Raw genomic sequence first — 17,679 nt, 5'->3', positions numbered from 1 at the left:
CGACACCAGTTGTTGCGGCCACGGGTACCGAGACACCAGCTTGTCACTCGGGGATTAATCCCCGGTTGCCCTCGGTAGAGCCGGACCTGGGGCCACCTCTCACAATTAACGTTGTGGAACGGTGGGTTTATTTAGAAGCACGAACGCCACCCAGTCAACCACGAGTTCCAGTGTCTGCCATCTAATTATTCCATTTAACTAGAGGTCACGTGGTTTCCTGAGCGGGGAGCGTGTCCTCGGCAAAGCACCAATGTTTTCTGATTAGATTTTAATTAGAGCGGCCGAGCGTTTTAACCGCTGGTGCATGCTGACTATTTTTGGTCAAATCTGTGGTAATTACCTCCCAGTCTATCTCGGGTCAGACAATGCTAGACCAATGGAGGGAAAGGACAAACAGGTTGGAAATCGACAAATAATTTATTAATAATAAATTAAATAAATAAGAACTTTTTATTTGCTGAGTTATATAAAGAATGAATTTCAAAACAAAATCAATCAAAATGCCAGGAAAGAGACAAAGAGCAGTTGCTTATCGGGGGTTGACTTACTTGCAGCTAAACACAGACATGGGTACCCAACGGATCATTCGGGGGGGGGGGGGGGAGGGAAAGAATCGTCTCGCTCACCAGAAAGTCGTCCGTGAAGCAAAAACGTCCTGAAATGCGTGCGTGCGTGTCACGTCCGTCGCCAGCACCCAGCTTTGCTGTGCACCTTCTCGCGGGGCAGCCTTGAACGCCAGTGGAAGTCTGGAGGGCACCGAGATCATCCGTCGCAGGTTTAGACCCTGGTGTTGGTGACCGACCCGTGCCTCACTTGTTGGCGGCGCTGCTCACACCCATACGCGCACCACACGCTCGCTTGCCGAAGCACTGGGAAAGACGAATTGGCTCGTTGGCGCTGGTCAGACACCCACACGTGCACCACACGCTCGCTTGCCCAAGCACTGGGAAGGACGAATTGTTTGTCGTCACTGTTCAGACTCCCGCTTCTTGCTCGCTTCTCTCGGCCTTTGCTTTTTCCTCTCTCCTTTCGCTTTTTCTTTTTCCTCTTTCGCTTTTATCTCCTCATGTTTTTTTCTCCTCACGCTTTTCTCTCCTCACGCTTTTCTCCCCTCATGCTTTTCTCATCTCTTTTCTCTCAGAACGTACCTCGCGCTCGTTTTTATATCTCCGGGCCGTCTCCGCGGGGTGCCGTCCACCCCAAGCTCACCCCGCCCCACTGGCGCACGGTTACCATGACGACCCGTGTGTTCTCAAAAAAGGCTGGCATCGGAGCTCACGAAAGATTGCCGCTGAGGAAGAATGGGGGCGGGCTTTAGAGCTCATGAAAGAAATATGTGTAAACGCGTCTATCAAAGAAAAAAGCTTCCCACAAGAGAGGGGAATTATCCTTCACCCTTCTCAACGCATCACATTTAAAATCCCATTAGACATGGGGATGGGGGCTAATCTGAACATGCATTTAAGGAAATAACTGTCTGAGGACCTGGATGTGTGGATGCATTCATCAGACCGGATTTTGAAATCCGTAACAATATATATATATATATATATATATATATATACAAATAAATGTCAGTGTGTATGTGTGTGTGTGTGTGTGTGTGTGTGTGTGTGTGTGTGTGTGTGTGTGTGTGTGTGTGTGTGTGTGTGCGTGTTTGTCAGTGCAAGTTGCTGTTGCCTGCTTTCTCCACATGTGGGTGGGTTTCATCAGGACGTGAAAAACAGACCTACCAGGATTCACAGTATCCGTGTGTGTGTGTGTGTGTGTGTGTGTGTGTGTGTGTGTGTGTGTGTGTGTGTGTGTGTGTGTGTGTGTGTGTGTGTGTGCGTGCGTGTTTGTCAGTGCAAGTTGCTGTTGCCTGCTTTCTCCACATGTGGGTGGGTTTCATCAGGACGTGAAACAGACCTACCAGGATTCACAGTATCCGTGTGTGTGTGTGTGTGCGTGCGTGCGTGCGTGTGCGCGCGCGCGCGGCGCATCGTTGATTGCTATCGAGATATGCAGGTTTCAGAATGTGGAATGGAGTCCTCGCAGGGGGGGATGAAAGTGTCCACCTTAATTTCAGTAAGGGGTCACGATTCATGGACCAAGCTGTGGAGTTTTGCGCCGATGGCTCTCTTCAGGATCGTCATTGAGCCCCAGACAGCTTCCAACTTTCGTTCGTTTGTAGTAATAGTCCAAGCGATGATTTTTTTTTAATATCTCTGTGAGGTTCTTCGTCATCATTCTCGTAGCTCAACCTATCAGTGGTACAACTTTGGCATTCTTCAGCTTCCTGGATCTTTTTTATTCATTCTTGAGGTTTTGGTATTTGGTCATTTTCTTGATTTCTGCATCATTTCGTCCAAAATCACTGGTATTAACACCTCATATAGCAATGCCTTCTTCTCTTTTTTTGGACCCCCCTCTCTCTTCCTCTCTCTCTCTCTCTCTCTCTCTCTCTCTCTCTCTCTCTCTCTCTCTCTCTCTCTCTCTCTCTCTCTCTCTCTCTCTCTCTCTCTCTCTCTCTCTCTCTCTCTCTCTCTCTCTCTCTCTTGCTGTCTCTGTCTCTCTCTGTATCTTGTCACAATGCTTTTTTTTATTGTTCATGCCAGATGGGATCATGAGGTTGGATGTGAGTGGGACTTCATTGTTTACACTTTACATGATCGCTTTTGGTTCATGCTCCCACAAATTCTCTGGAACTGGGATAAAAGTTTTTGCAGATGTGCCAGCGGATTACTATACAAACTCTGTTGTGTCATGTGTACAGGGGTTCTGACATGATGGTTTTTTTGCGTCCAGTCATTAAGCGTAACACAACATTCTCTTTGCTCACCCCATCTCCACCCCTCACCATTTATATCTTTTTTTTTCTCTCCTTCTCCTCCTCCTTCTCCTTCTCATTCTCCTCCTCCTCCTCATTCTCCTCCTCCTCCTCATTCTCCTCCCCCTCCTCATTCTCCACCTCCTCATTCTCATTCTCATTCTCACCCTCACTCTCTCTTTCTCTCTCGCCCCCTGCTGGCCGTTGGTTCGTTGTGTGTACTGTCATGGCGGCTGCTTGCTTCGTGTCGTGAGTTCCTGTCCTCCGTTGTGCTGGTTTGTGTTCCCACATTGCCCATTTCACTCCCTGTGTTCGTGTGTTATGTTTGTGAGGTTTTCTTGTGTTTCCCCTTTGTGTAGAGAAGAGAGCGAGAGCTCGTCGCGGCGCTAGTTATGGTATCGTCGGTTCCTGGGCGGTAGCCTGTTCGTCATTTCAAAATTCAAAAACTTTTCGCTTTAACCCTTTATTTTGCTTTTTTATTTCGCTTATTTTTCCTTATTTTGTTTGGTTAGCGCTTCCTTTCCCACAGTTCGGGAAAGGTTGGGGTGTTTTGGTGACTTCCTCTTCCTGTGTCCGAGAGACGTCGTGTGGTGAAACATGGCGGCCGCTCGCTCGCAGTGATATTCCGCGTTCGGTTATCGTGAAAAATGGCGTCGCCTGCTCGCCACCCGAGGGCGTTTCGGTGGAAGCGATTGTTCTCGCGATTGGGAACATAATCCGGTTTGGTGAGTGAAGTAAAAGCGAGAGAAGAACCTTCAGAGTGTAGGCTTTATTCCATTTGATTGAAGCCGCTTCTACGGGCACACCAGGGAATACAGGTTCAGCTAGGAGTACATAAGCAGTAATGTGTACATGTGCAATTAATCATCGCAGAATAAATCAGCATAAGCACGGAGTTCGATATACTCTCAATTCTCACCATTCAACGAGCACCAAGTGAACCGCCGCAGTAAATGACAATGCCCCAGGGACAATCACCACTTCCGCACGGAGACTTCGCCTTATATGCGGGACGCACGACATGTGATCACGCGTCACGTCCTTCAATTCACCACATTCTCCCCGTCTTTAAAATGTAACTAGGGGTCCAACTTACGCACCATGATTACTTCAGCACTATAGGAGTATACATTTCAAGCAACGCGAACTATTTGATCTACAGAAGCATACATGCCAAGCAGTGAGGATTATTTTGAGTTGCAGGAGCATGGGAATGAGCATCGATATATGATATAATGAGCATATAGGAGCGTGAGCATCGAGGATGCCGATAATCCCCTCTACAGGTCGAGTCGGCAAGGGGGTTTTATCCGCCGACCACTCCGGGAGTAAATGGCAGTTTCACTTGAGGGAGGCTTCCGATCCTCTTGGTGAGCCTCGACTTGTGCCGGGGATGACTCCTCGATCGCTCTCGGGTGGTACGCGGCAGCCCCGTCGCCCGGTGGAGTTCCTGGGGGGGGAACACCTGGGGAGGGGATGTCAGAGGGAGGAGTGCCAGAAGGTGGTGTACCTGCGGGAGGAATACCTGAGGGAGCCAAATGGCGAACCGACACGGTGGTCTCTCTGCCATCCGGGAGTCTGACATGAGCATACTCTGGATTAGTATCAATGAGTTCGACCCCCTCCACCATGGGTTCATACTTGCTTTGTCGTACCGGGCGTTTCATGAACACTGTTCCGGGATGGGTTAGCCAGTTGGGCACCGTTTGGCCGTCAACGTATCGTCACTGGTGAGTAAACATTCGTTCGTGAGGAGTTGCATTGGTGGACGTGCAGAGCAAAGAGCGTATGGAATTCAGAGCGTCGGGAAGGGTAACCTCCCATTGCCCGTGGCTCAGTCCTCTTGATTTCAACGCCAGAGTTACAGCTTTCCAAATAACTCCGTTATACCGTTCCACCTGCCCGTTACCCTGTGGGTTGTAACCCGTCGTTCGACTAGTTGCTATGCCGAGCTCCAGTAGGAATTGTTTTAGCCCGGCCGACATGAAACACGGCCCTCTGTCTGAATGTATGTACGAAGGTTTCCCAAACATAGCGAAGAGGTCAGAGAGACATTTCACGACAGTGCCCGAGGTCATATCCGAGCACGGAAATGCGAAGGGGAACCTTGAATATTCATCAACAACGGTGAATATGTATCTGTTGTCTGTCTCGGTCGGCAGGGGCCCTTTGAAGTCGATGTTTAGTCTCTCGAAGGGAGAAGTGGCCTTGATCAATCTGCCAGATGCCGCACCATAGAATCTGGGTTTTAGTTCAGCACAAACAGGGCATGAAGCATTCATTTGTTTAATATCTTCAATAGAATAGGGAAGATTTTGTCTGCGCACGAAATGTGCCATTCTGGTTACCCCTGGGTGGCAGAGAGACACGTGTAGGTCTTGCAAAGCCTGACTAATTGTCACCGAACAGTGGACCCGAGAGAAGGTATCTGCAGCAGGGTTTTCCTTCCCGGGCCGGTAAACAATGTCGTAACTATAGCAAGCTAGGTCTATCCGCCATCTCACGATCATTTCATTCTTAATTTTCCCGTTATTTTTCCCATCAAACATGAATGCAACGGATCGCTGGTCCGTGACGAGCGTGAAGTGGTTTCCTAGTAAATAGTGTCTCCATTTTCGTAGCGCTTCGACGATCGCGTACGCCTCCTTCTCTATCGCTGAGTGTCTCTGCTCGCTTCCAGAGAGAGTTCTCGAGAAGAACGCGACTGGCCGCCCAGACTGATTTAGCGTCGCAGCTATCGCGTGATCAGAGGCATCCGTTTCCACCACGAAGGGCACCGAGCTGTCGATCGATAATACCACAGAATTACTGATATCATCTTTGAGGCTGTGGAAAGCTTTTACAACAGCGGCATCTGGTGGGAAGTTCTTGCAATGCACTAGGGGATGTATTTTCTCGGAGTATTGGGAGATCCATCTGGCATAGTAAGCGAACATGCCGATCACCCGGCGCATTGTCTGCAGGTCCTGAGGTGGGGGTAGCTCACGAAGCGGGCGCAAACGTTCAGGATCGGGCCTAATCGTGCCGTCGGCTATTGTGTAGCCGAGAAGGTCAATTGACCTTGCCGAGAATACGCATTTCTCGTAATTGAGGGTCAGATTATATTTTCTAGCAATGCTCAAGAATCTGTCCAGATTCATATCATGTTCCCCCCGATCCCTACCGCACACCGTGACATTGTCCACGTAAACGAAAGTGTCTTTGAGGTTTTCATCTGAGATGATGTCGTCCATAACTCGTTGGAAGCAAGCTACCCCATTCGTGACACCGAACGGAATCCTCCTGAATTGGAAGAGGCGTCTGCCTGCCTGGAACGCGGTGTAGGGTTTGTCTTCCTCTCGGATGGGAATTTGATGATAGGCGCTTCGCAAATCGATGGTGCTGAATATTTTATAACTGGCCACGCGTTCGACCATCTCGTCTATGCGCGGCAAAGGATAGGCATCGAGTTGGGTGAAGCGATTGACCGTCTGAGAGTAATCGACAACCATTCGTTTCTTATGGTTCTGGCTGCTAGTCACCAACACCTGTGCGCGCCATGGCGAATCGCTCGGTTCTATAATTCCTTCTTCCAGTAATCGCTTGGTCTCTGAAGTGATGAAGTTCATATCAGCAGTGGTATATCGCCGCGATTTGATCGCTATCGGTTTACAGTTCGGCGACAGGTTAGCAAACAGCAGGGGGGAAGTTACCTCTGCGGTGGTCAGAGCATTTAAAATTAGGCGAGGTTTGCTTCCTCCAAAGGGTATTTCGACGCTCGTGTGCTGCTTGAGGACATTATGACCCAGAATTACGTCTGCGCATAAATCATGAAGCATCAGCACCCTTACATCCCGATGCGTGTACCCTTTTACGTCCAATTCAACATTGCAGTACCCTCGTACGCGGAACTGTAGAGATGTGGCGGCCATGCATACCGTATTGTCTGTCGGGTGGATCTTCCATTTCCTGCCCTTCACTAGCGAGCTCTTGACGAAACTCTCAGAGCTACCGGTATCAATCAGAGCCTCAACCATATGCCCGTTAATTCGTACGTTGATGATAGCCTTGGATAGATTCCCCGGTGAGGCTGCAGTTAGTTTCTTTTGTGAGTAGAGGGCCGCAGAAGTGGGTTTATTTCTCCTCTGAGTAGCTTTACATACCCTGGCATAATGCCCTTCCTTGTCACAATTCATGCATGTGGCATCTCTGGCAAGGCATTGGTGGCGGGGGTGTCTTTTGTACCCACAAAAGAAGCATTTACCAACCGATGTAGTTGCTGAAGAGTTTGACGAGGTCTGGGTATCCGATTCCTCGAGTTTTCCTCCGTCCTCTGTGTCTGGGGTGCCCTGTGGGGTTCCTTGAGTTTCCCCCATAGCAGCGTTCATTAGCAGCATCGGTGTCCCAAATGACTCAGATTGCTGCTGAGCCGTATCCATCGCTCGAGCCTGGTCGGCTACCCTTTCAAGAGTGGGTTGTGCTTTCTCCAGTAAGCGTTGCCGTATGTGGGCTGATCTAAGTCCTTGGATGAACGCTTCTCTGGTCGCTTCATCTCGGTGTTCCTCGGCGGTTACGGCCCGGAAACTGCCGTCTTTTCCCAACTGCTTTAGAGCTTGCAGGAACTGATCGATGGTCTCCCTGGCTGCTTGCTTGCGTGTGTTGAGAAGATGTCGTATGTATACCTCGTTCTTGTGCTTCACGTAGAGCGCCCGCAGCTCGTTGATCGCTGCATCGTAAGTGTCACACTCCGAGAAGAGCCGGAATACGTTGGGGGAGACATGATTCACGAGGGCGGCCAGTTTGTCGGCACCCTCTTCGATGATGGTCAGATAGTGTGAGAAGGAACGGAACTAATGCAACAATTTCATTTCCGAGTCAGTCGCATTCGGGTCAGCGTTGAACCTCTCTGGTTTGTAGATCTTGTCCATCGTTGGTCGAGAGAGCCGAGAAAACTAAATGGAATAAATTGAAGTAAAAGCGAGAGAAGAACCTTCAGAGTTTAGGCTTTATTCCATTTGATTGGAGCCGCTTCTACGGGCACACCAGGGAATACAGGTTCAGCTAGGAGTACATAAGCAGTAATGTATACATGTGCAATTAATCATCGCAGAATAAATCAGCATAAGCACGGAGTCCGATATACTCTCAATTCTCACCATTCAACGAGCACCAAGTGAACCGCCGCAGTAAATGACAATGCCCCAGGGACAATCACCACGTCCGCGCGGAGACTTCGCCTTATATGCGGGACGCACGACATGTGATCACGCGTCACGTCCTTCAATTCACCACATTGAGGTACGAGCCGCGTCGCGCATGAATAAACGAGTGATCGTGTTTGTGTCCAACGAAGAGCACGTTGCTCTCATCGTCCAACAAGGCCTGTCCCTCGACTCTGGACACTTTGTGATGACTTATCCATTAGATACTCCTGCTTAGAAAGTGGTTATCTCAAATGTACCGCCATTCCTGAGCGGTGATTTAATCCTGAGTTCGCTGCAACGCTATGAAAACTGCGTGTCCCCTCTAATTATGCTCCCTTTGGGCTGCAACGATGAACGTGCCAGTCACGTGATGTGTTTCCGTAGACGGGTATTTATGGTACTCAACAAGGATTATCCCTCTCAGAACGTCATTTTAAAGTGTGAATAGTCACGATTACCAAGTATATGTTAACACTGACACCCTGAAGTGCTTTGGTCGTGGTGCAGCGGGACATATGAAACAGTTTTGCCCTCTTCGAAAAACGCAGCCTTCCACGGCCGAACGGAATAACAACTACTCTCAGATTAATGTTAACGTTTCCCTTTCAACCAACGGACAGGATAAACCGGCTGAACGAGTGGACACGCCTCCTCCCAATGACGTACGGGACAAACTCGTTCAACAAGTGGACACGCCCCCTCCCAATGACGTACGGGACAAACTCGTTCAACAAGTGGACACGCCTCCTCCCAATGACGTACGGGACAAACTCGTTCAACAAGTGGACACGCCTCCTCCCAATGACGTACGGGACAAACTCGTTCAACAAGTGGACACGCCCCCTCCCAATGACGTACGGGACAAACTCGTTCAACAAGTGGACACGCCCCCTCCCAATGACGTACGGGACAAACTCGTTCAACAAGTGGACACGCCTCCTCCCAATGACGTACGGGACAAACTCGTTCAACAAGTGGACACGCCTCCTCCCAATGACGTACGGGACAAACTCGTTCAACAAGTGGACACGCCTCCTCCCAATGACGTACGGGACAAACTCGTTCAACAAGTGGACACGCCTCCTCCCAATGACGTACGGGACAAACTCGTTCAACAAGTGGACATGCCTCCTCCCAATGATGTACGGGACAAACTCGTTCAACAAGTGGACACGCCTCCTCCCAATGACGTACGGGACAAACTCGTTCAACAAGTGGACACGCCCCCTCCCAATGACGTACGGGACAAACTCGTTCAACAAGTGGACACGCCCCCTCCCAATGACGTACGGGACAAACTCGTTCAACAAGTGGACACGCCCCCTCCCAATGACGTACGGGACAAACTCGTTCAACAAGTAGACACGCCAACAAGTAAACTGGATTGACTTCACTTGTAAAGGTTGGAAGAGGTATCCGTCAAGGATGTCCTTTGTCTGGCATTTTGTACTCTCTTACTATCGAGCCTCTCCTAATCAAAGTGTGCAGCTTCTTAACTGGTTACACAAATCTGCAAGTAAAACATGTGAAAGTTTCTGCCTATGGTGATTATATTTGTGTCATTGTACGCACAAGCAAGGAGATCAAGAAACTGGTGGACTGTTTGAACTATTATGGTTTACCTTCTTCAACTGCAATAAACTGGAACAAGTGCCAGGCACTGTGGATCGGCCTATGCCAGCTGCCCATGCCTGTTCTTCCGGAACGCCTCACCTGGTCTCACAACGGAATGAAGTACCTTGGCGTTTTCATCGGTGATGCAGCAACACAAGCAAAGAATTGGGAGGGTCTCGCTGAAGCTCTCGAACAAAAGCTGCTGAAATGGAAAGGCTTACTGACTGCTCTCTTATCGAGGCCGAGTCCTGGTCATCAATAACTTGGTAGCATCTCTATTGTGGCACAGGATCAAAGCCATACCACCTCCTGAATATTTTTTGTCAAACATACAGAAAACCTTAACGAATTTTTTCTGGAGTGGAAAACACTGGCTTCGTCCACAGATCCTAAATCTTCCATTGGAGGAAGGTGGACAGGGTCTTGTGGACATTGTGTGCAGGGCAATGGCCTTCGGCGTCGCCTCAATCTGGCGGCTTCTCTACAGTCCGTCGGACTTAGTCTGGAGGTCCGCCGCTCTTCCCATCCTTCGTCAAGCTGGTATGCTTGACTTTTCATCAGGATTATTTTTAATGAATGTGGAATGTATTGATTTGTCCTTGCTTCCACCTTATTATAATAGCATTTTAAATGCTTGGCATGTTTTTGAGTCGACCGTGATTATCTTTCCGACACAAAAGATATGTTTTTGAACGAACCTCTGTTTTACAATTCTCTTTTTAAAAGAATAAGAACAGAGTGTTCTTTTATCGATCATTTTATTCAAAACGGTGTCCATTGCATTTCTGATGTCATGATTGACAACATGAAATGGTTGAGTGCTGCAGCACTAGCAACCAAGGTTGGCATACGGTCCTACCACCAAGTATCTCTTTTATTATGTGAAGTACTTCAGGTGTACCAGAGAGTTAAGGTACACTGGGAGAGATCTCCTCCCACTGGTGATGGCTCAACTGTTCGCGAATCAAATCCTCTCTTCCCAAATCTCGAACTCACTCCCACTGTCATGATTTCCGGTTCAATTGTAAAGTATTTACCAAAAATACATTTTGGAATCGCACCACAAGTCGGTCTGAGAAAACGTCACATATATCAGGCCTGTGTGAAAGCAATTCGACCTTTAGGAACTTGGCAGTCAAAGAAGTGGCACAACTACTTGCCTCCAGAATACCCCTTCCAACCTAACTGGAAAGCCTTTTACCATGTTCTTATCCAAAAGAAAACTGCTGACCTGTCTTGGAGGCTGGCACATTTGGTATTACCGGCAAATAAACTCCTGCATGTTTTTTTCTCTTGAAATACCTGACCAATGTCCCTTCTGTGGAACTCTCGAGACCTTGTCATATGCTTATGTTGAACGTGCACGCTTGATCCCTTTGTTTGGTTTGCTTTGCGAATTGTGCTCCAAGCTTTCTTTCAACTTCACTTTAAAAGTTTTTATTTTTGGCTTTGAATCTAAAACACATCCACTGGAAGTGATTTTAGCCAATTTTCTTATTGCGACAGCAAAGATGTCAATTTATCGCACAAGGAAAGCAAAAATTGAAAATATTTCAGGGTGTGCTGATAACCTTCTGGCCTTGTTTAAAGGAATCGTTTTTGCCCGTATTAAAATGGAATTTTCTTTTTACACTTTCATAAACAAAATGTGCATTTTTAAAAGTATGTGGGCTCTAAATTATGCACTTTGTACTGTTCAAAATGGTCTCTTAATCACAGACTGATCACTTTTGCTATCATGATGTAACCTTATATTCTTGAATATGTTATGTACTTTTTTTGTGTCCTTTTGAAAAATGTTTCTCCTTTATAAATTGTTTTTTATACTTTTGTAATAAGGGGACATAAAAGTCAAGTCTGTCTCTGTCTCTGTCTTTCGCTGTCTCTGTCTGTCTCTCTCTCCCCCTTTCTCTTGCTGTCTCTGTCTCTCTGTCTGTCTCTGTCTCTCTCTGTTTCTGTTTCTGTCTGTCTGTCTCTCTCTCGCCCCCTGCTGGCCATTGGTACGTTGTGTGTACTGTCATGGCGGCTGCTTGCTTCGTGTCATGAGTACCTGTCCTCCGTTGTGCTGGTTTGTGTTCCCACATTTCCCATTTCTTTCCTCTGTGTTCGTGTTTTTTTTCTTTGCACAGCTGTTGTTCACTTGGCACGCACGTGCAATCGCAGAGGGCTGTTGCTCAGTCCCTGGCGTATGTGTGGAGCCTGTGTTGCTTCTCTTTTCTCTCTTCTTATTGTCTAAATGTTTTAGTTTTCGTTTCTCTTTACCCCGTTTCTCCTGGTTTTGTCATATATATATATATATAGAGAGAGAGAGAGAGAGAGAGAGAGAGAGAGAGAGAGAGAGAGAGAGAGAGAGAGAGAGAGAGAGAGAGAGAGAGAGAGAGAGAGAGAGAGAGAGAGAGAGAGAGAGAGAGAGAGAGAGAGAGAGAGAGAGAGAGAGAGAGAGAGAGAGAGAGAGAGAGAGAGAGAGAGAGAGAGAGAGAGAGAGAGAACGAGAGAGAGAGAGAGAACGAGAGAGAGAGAGAACGAGAGAGAGAGAGAGAGAACGAGAGAGAGAGAGAGAACGAGAGAACGAGAGAGAGAGAACGAGAGAGAGAGAACGAGAACGAGAGAGAGAGAGAGAGAGAGAGAGAGAGAGAACGAGAACGAGAGAGAGAGAGAGAGAACGAGAGAACGAGAGAACGAGAGAACGAGAACACACGGTAGGTGGTGTTCGGGTCTATCTCGGAACCCCTCCCGGTTTTGAGGCCTGTGTTCCATCTGACGTGTTTGCTAGTTTTAGCCAACACTTTTGGCTGCCTTTAACGATTCTTGGACCTCGTCCATATTATTATTATTTTTATTATTATTATTATTAGTATTATTATTATTATTATTTGTTTCCTCCACTTGCAAGCGTCGCTTGTGGTAGGTTTCTTTTGTTGATTTAAACTCTTTTCTTTTGTTAAAAATACTTTTAGCTATGGCAAACGTTCGTTTGAATCGTAGCATGTACGAGTCACTTACTCGTAAAAATGGCCTCGTGTGATACCCCGAGGGAGGTAAAGATTGAGGACGTGTTACTGGCAATCAGAAGGATCGTTGGTTTACACAACATCCCTGCAGCCTCTTGAATGAACAAGAAGGTCGTTGTGTTAGTTTCCAAGGTGCACATGGTAACCTCCGTTGTGGAGCAAGGCCTTGCCGTACATGCCGACCTGTTTCTCCTTGTTAAAAACTGCATAAAATATGATTCATGAACCTCAGCAAGTTAGAATTTCAGAACCTCAATTCAAGCAGTTGAGGAAGTGTGCCACTAATGCTGGAAAAGAACTCCAAGAGTAGTAATAGTCATAGTTTTCAAAAATAAATAAATAAATGAATGAAGGTAGCATCCCTCAACATAAATGGAGGCCGCAGCTGTGTGCGTCGCCTCGAGGTGTTGCAGATGTTTAAGAAAGAAAAAAATTATATTCTAATGTTACAAGAGACACACACCAACTAACCTTGTGAGGACGAGTGGCGCAGGATTTTTAAAGGTTACCTTTTTTTCTCCAGTGCCTTTGAGGATGCTAAGGCAGGTGTGGCAATTATTGTGCACCCTAGAGTCCAACCCTCGGAGATTTCTTGTAGGGTGGTCTGTAAAGGATTCTTAATTGCTGTAGAATTGATAAGTAGCAATCCAAAAATTTGTATTATTGATGTGTATTGCCCCAGCGACAGCACTGAAAGGATTCTATTCTTTCCAAAGTTAGCAGGCTTTCTAAACACTGTTGACTTGACTAGTCTAATTTGTATGGGGGGGGGAGATTATAACTCCACACTCAACCCCCGACTGGACAGGAATACTCCTGAGCCCCATCCATCCAGTGCAAGGTTTTTGGCAAAACTTGGACAAAAATTTTAATTTCGGGATGTTTGGCGTCTGCAAAATCCCAACACCCGTCAATATACATGGGTGTGCTGTTCAAAGAACCAGATAACTATGGGCCGACTGGACAGACTGTATGTAAACCAGGGAATGGTGAATCTGGTTCAGAGAACAAGCATAAGTCCATCTGGCTTTTCTGATCATCATACGATTGCAATGGAATGTATGTTACCCTTTAATTGTTGTAATAGTGCATAATGGACTTTCAATGTTAAATTATTACAAGATGTACAGTTTGAAAATGCCTTCAGACTTGTATGGAAGAAGTTATAACCACAAGTGTTCCTTTCTGAATACTCGACAGTGGTGGGACTGTACAAAATCCCAAATTCGGATTTTCTGTCAACAATATTGCTCTCATACCACCAGTAATGCATGTGGGTTGATAAGTGCTCTCAAAGATGTATTTAAATATGAGCAAGAAGCTGGAACATCCAGTAGAAGTGATCACCATCAGCAGTTGGTGGAAAAAAAGACTCTACTGGCTGAACTAGTCAAGGAGTGTGTGGCTGGAGCAATGGTTCATCTTCGGATGAGCAGAACTCAACTGGAGACTCCAAATAAGGAATTCTTCAACCTTAATAAGGCTGTCAAGACCTCTCGACAGATTCACAGTTTACACTCTTCTAACGGTGTTCTGACTTGCCAGAGTAACATTAAACATTCGATGCAGGTTTTCTACTCAAATCTGTTTACACCGAGAACTGTGAAAAAAACGATGATAAATGAGGTGGTTGAACTTCTTCCATCCCTTTCTCAAGAACAGCAACAGCAACTCAAATGTGACATTTCGTTTGAGGAGCTCACTGCGGCATCAAAACTGCTTGAGGACGGCAAAGCCCCCGGACTTGACGGACTTCCTGCTGAATTTTACAAAGCTTTTTGGAACATTCTGGGTCCTGCTCTAATGGAGACCCTGCTTGAAAGCTTAGATCAGGGTGAATTGCCCCTGAGCTGCAGGAGAGTGGTTTTGTGTCTCCTCCCAAAGAAAGGGGATTTGCACAGATTACAAACTGGCAGCCTGTTTCATTGCTAAATACTGATTATAAGATTGTGTCAAAAGTGCTTGCAATGCGTCTTAAAAATGTCATCTCTCTCCTGATTGGAAATGATCAAACGTATTGCATACCTGAACGATCCATATATGACTTTTTTAGCTCGCCTGTTTGAAGAACAGAGAGCTATAGCGATACCCCAGCATGATCGTGAGCGTGAAAATGTTAAAGTTTTTGGTGCAAGTTATTTAGAAGCTTGCCATTCATATCATTTAATATGTGTACTAGGATGCTGATATTTGGCATGGAGGTTCCTTTGGGGTATACTATTGGTGTAGTGAAGTTGAAATCAACAAATTATTTTAATTTTTTTTTAAATTTCAACATAAGATGGTGTCAAAGCCACCCAATGCTCGCCTGTTTATACTAGACGCTTGCTATTCATTTATGTGTACTAGTTTACTGATTACAATATACAAATACATATATTGCTTTAAAATTATTTGGATCAGACTTCACTGCAATGCTTTATAAAAAAATATTATTAGACTAGTCTTTTAAAAACGATAAATGTATAAACAGGCGAGCATTGGGTGGCTTTGACACCAACTCTCTGGTTTAGTTCGAGATTTAATTGCCATCGGTCAAACCATGCCTCAGGGTTTTGGGTTGTTACTCCTGGATCAGGAAAAAGCCTTTGACAGTGTGGATCATTATTTCTTATTTGCGGTCCTTAACAGAGCAGGTTTTGGGGAAAAATTCATATCCTGCATAAAACTTTTGTGCAGAAATGCATCATGCCTGCTAAAAGTAAATAATAGCTTGTGCCATCCCTTTCCTTTTCAGCGTGGTATCTGTCAGGGTTGTCCACTGTCAGGCATGTTTTACACACTTTCTGTTGAACCTCTACTGGCTATCCTTCGCACCTCATTGTCTGGGTTATCCTTGTCAAACAGTCCGAACATTTTTATTTCTGCTTATGCAGATGATCTGTGTGTTGTGGTCAAAAACCCAAAAGATGTCAGTGAGCTATCCCATTGTCTTGCCAAATTTTAACTTGCCTCATCAGCAAGAGTAAATTGGAACAAGAGTATAGCTCTGGCTATACCCAAATACATTCTCCTCATCACACTCCTCATCTGCACCTCTCCCAACTCTTCGAGGAGTGTTATGGAAAACAGATGGGTTTAAATACTGAGAAATCCATTTGGGAACTACGAGCAATATCCAAAGGAATTGGGATGGTTTCCTCGACAACATTAAGCAGAAACTATCAAGGTGGAAAGGAGTGCTCCAGTTCTTGTCACTTAAGGCGCGGGTAACAATCATTAATAACCTGATACTTCCAACCGTATGGCACAAGCTTATTGCACTCCAGCCTCCTCAAGCTGTGATCACAAGCATTCAGAAGTCTGATTGATTTTTTTTTCTGTGGAGGCCACCACTGGCTCAAGCCAGATGTATTGTGCAGGTCACGAATGTCTGGTGGCCAAAACTTGGTGCACATCCCGAGTCGAATAATGGCTTTTCGACTTATGGCAATAAAACGTCTACTGTATGGTGAAGTAGTGTCCTGGCGTTCTCTCACCAATACCTTGCTTCGGCAAATAGGTGGTTTGGACTATGACCGGGAACTCTTCCTTATAGACCTAAAGCAGGTTGATGGAGCTCGGCTCTCTGCGTTTCATCAATCTCTTCTGAATGCTTGGCAAGCTCTTGGAGTGCAGCGGCTCGAGATCTCCTATGATGCCAGGAATTTTGTGCATGAGCCACTATTCCAAAACTTATTATTTGCTAGAATATCTACCAGCCGGTCTTTCATAAAGTCGTTTACAAATAGTGGAATAAATAAAGTGCGAGAACTTATGGAGCCTTCCTTGAAACGATGGTTGCCTGCTGGCTCGATCTCTAAAAAAATTGGATTGCATTCAATGAGAGTAGTGGGTGAGGTCATGAGCATAGTAACCCAGACTTTTCTACATTTAAATATTGGGTGGAATGGGGTAAGTGAAGAAGTTGATTTTCGCCAAAATTTTCCTGAACTTTCCATCACTGTCCAAAAACACCATGACGTGTTCACTTCAAACAGTGACGAGTCTGGTGTGTTCCACGTCATGGGGGAAAAAAACATTACGTGGGATTTGTCTAGAAGTGTGTTTACCGGGCTGTACGACAACGTTGAGAAACCACTGGAAAGAGACCTTATCTGCAGGAGCTTTTCTTACTCCCAATTGGAAGGTGATGTACAAATTTCTGACCGTTGGTCTCACGGGAGACTTAAATTGGAGACTGGTCCATCAAGCCCTGGCTACACAGGTTCTACTACAGAAATTTAATCCCTCTGTGTCTAATTCATGCCCCTTCTGTATGAGTATCGAAAATTTGAATCATGCGTTCATTGAGTGCAAGAGGTCATCACTTCTGTTTCTGTATCTGAATTGTTTTTTTAAAATTTAAAATTGGTTTTTCCTTTCCAATGTTTATCGAGGGGCTCGCTCTCAACACTGGAAACAAATCTGGTTTTTGCTTTTGAATTTTTTTACTTGGGATTGCTAAGCTTGCAATTTATAAGACCAGAAAAGCCAGATTGGTGAATAAGAAAAATGAAAATGCACTTTATTGTTTCAAAGGGTTGGTGTCTGCTCGTATAAAATTAGAACATGCATATCATGTAAACATGGGAAGTCTTCCTGTGTTTGAAGACTTATGGTGCAATGGTGGTATCTTGTGTAAATGTGTGGAGAATGAAGTTCACATTTTTTGTGAGTTGTAATAATATCATTGATCCTTGAACTTTCATTGTCTTTCTGACTCTGCTGGACCACCTGTACTTAAAGAATGGCACTTGATTCTCATGTGTTGATGCTTTTATGAACCTCAGGCAAATGGTGCCTCAACTGTTTTTCTTTATAAAACATTTCACAAGGCAAATTAAAACACTTTTGTAATAAAAGTCAAAAGTCTCTCACGCCACATTCTCGCACCCCCTCTCCTGCAGTGTATAACAACATTCGGTGAGGCGTCGCCCCCCCTTCTTCGCTCTTTACCCCTTCTTCGCTCTTTACCCCTTCCAAGCTTCCCCCCTTCCCTCCATCTCCATCTTCTCGTCTCCCTGCTCCCCATCCTCCCCAGTGAAGCGACTGGTTGTATGCATGTGTGTGTATGTATATA

The 17,679-nt window shown here is 45.9% G+C and overlaps 2 protein-coding genes across 14 annotated transcripts in view; one reads left to right on the top strand and one right to left on the bottom strand.

The window, feature by feature from the left end:
• The window catches only part of HERC1 (HECT and RLD domain containing E3 ubiquitin protein ligase family member 1), a 964,782-nt gene that overhangs the window by 346,554 nt on the left and 600,549 nt on the right, over window positions 1–17,679 (bottom strand). The window lies entirely within an intron of this gene.
• LOC147015511 (uncharacterized) overlaps window positions 1–17,679 on the top strand; it is a 284,377-nt gene that overhangs the window by 166,838 nt on the left and 99,860 nt on the right. Inside the window, exon 1 of one of the 13 annotated variants that reach the window (XM_085850331.1) lies at window positions 9,245–10,146. The exons of the other annotated variants lie outside the window; for them this stretch is intronic. The gene's annotated coding sequence lies outside the window, so the exon portion shown is untranslated. Of the gene's footprint in view, window positions 1–9,244; window positions 10,147–17,679 lie in introns of those variants that run through there. 13 annotated transcript variants of the gene reach the window in all.

This window comes from Eptatretus burgeri, chromosome 12 (genome assembly GCF_056783735.1).
Source record: "Eptatretus burgeri isolate ZD-2024b chromosome 12, Ebu_testis_v1, whole genome shotgun sequence".
NCBI lineage: Eukaryota > Metazoa > Chordata > Myxini > Myxiniformes > Myxinidae > Eptatretus > Eptatretus burgeri.
This window is presented reverse-complemented; position numbering and strand designations above follow the sequence as displayed.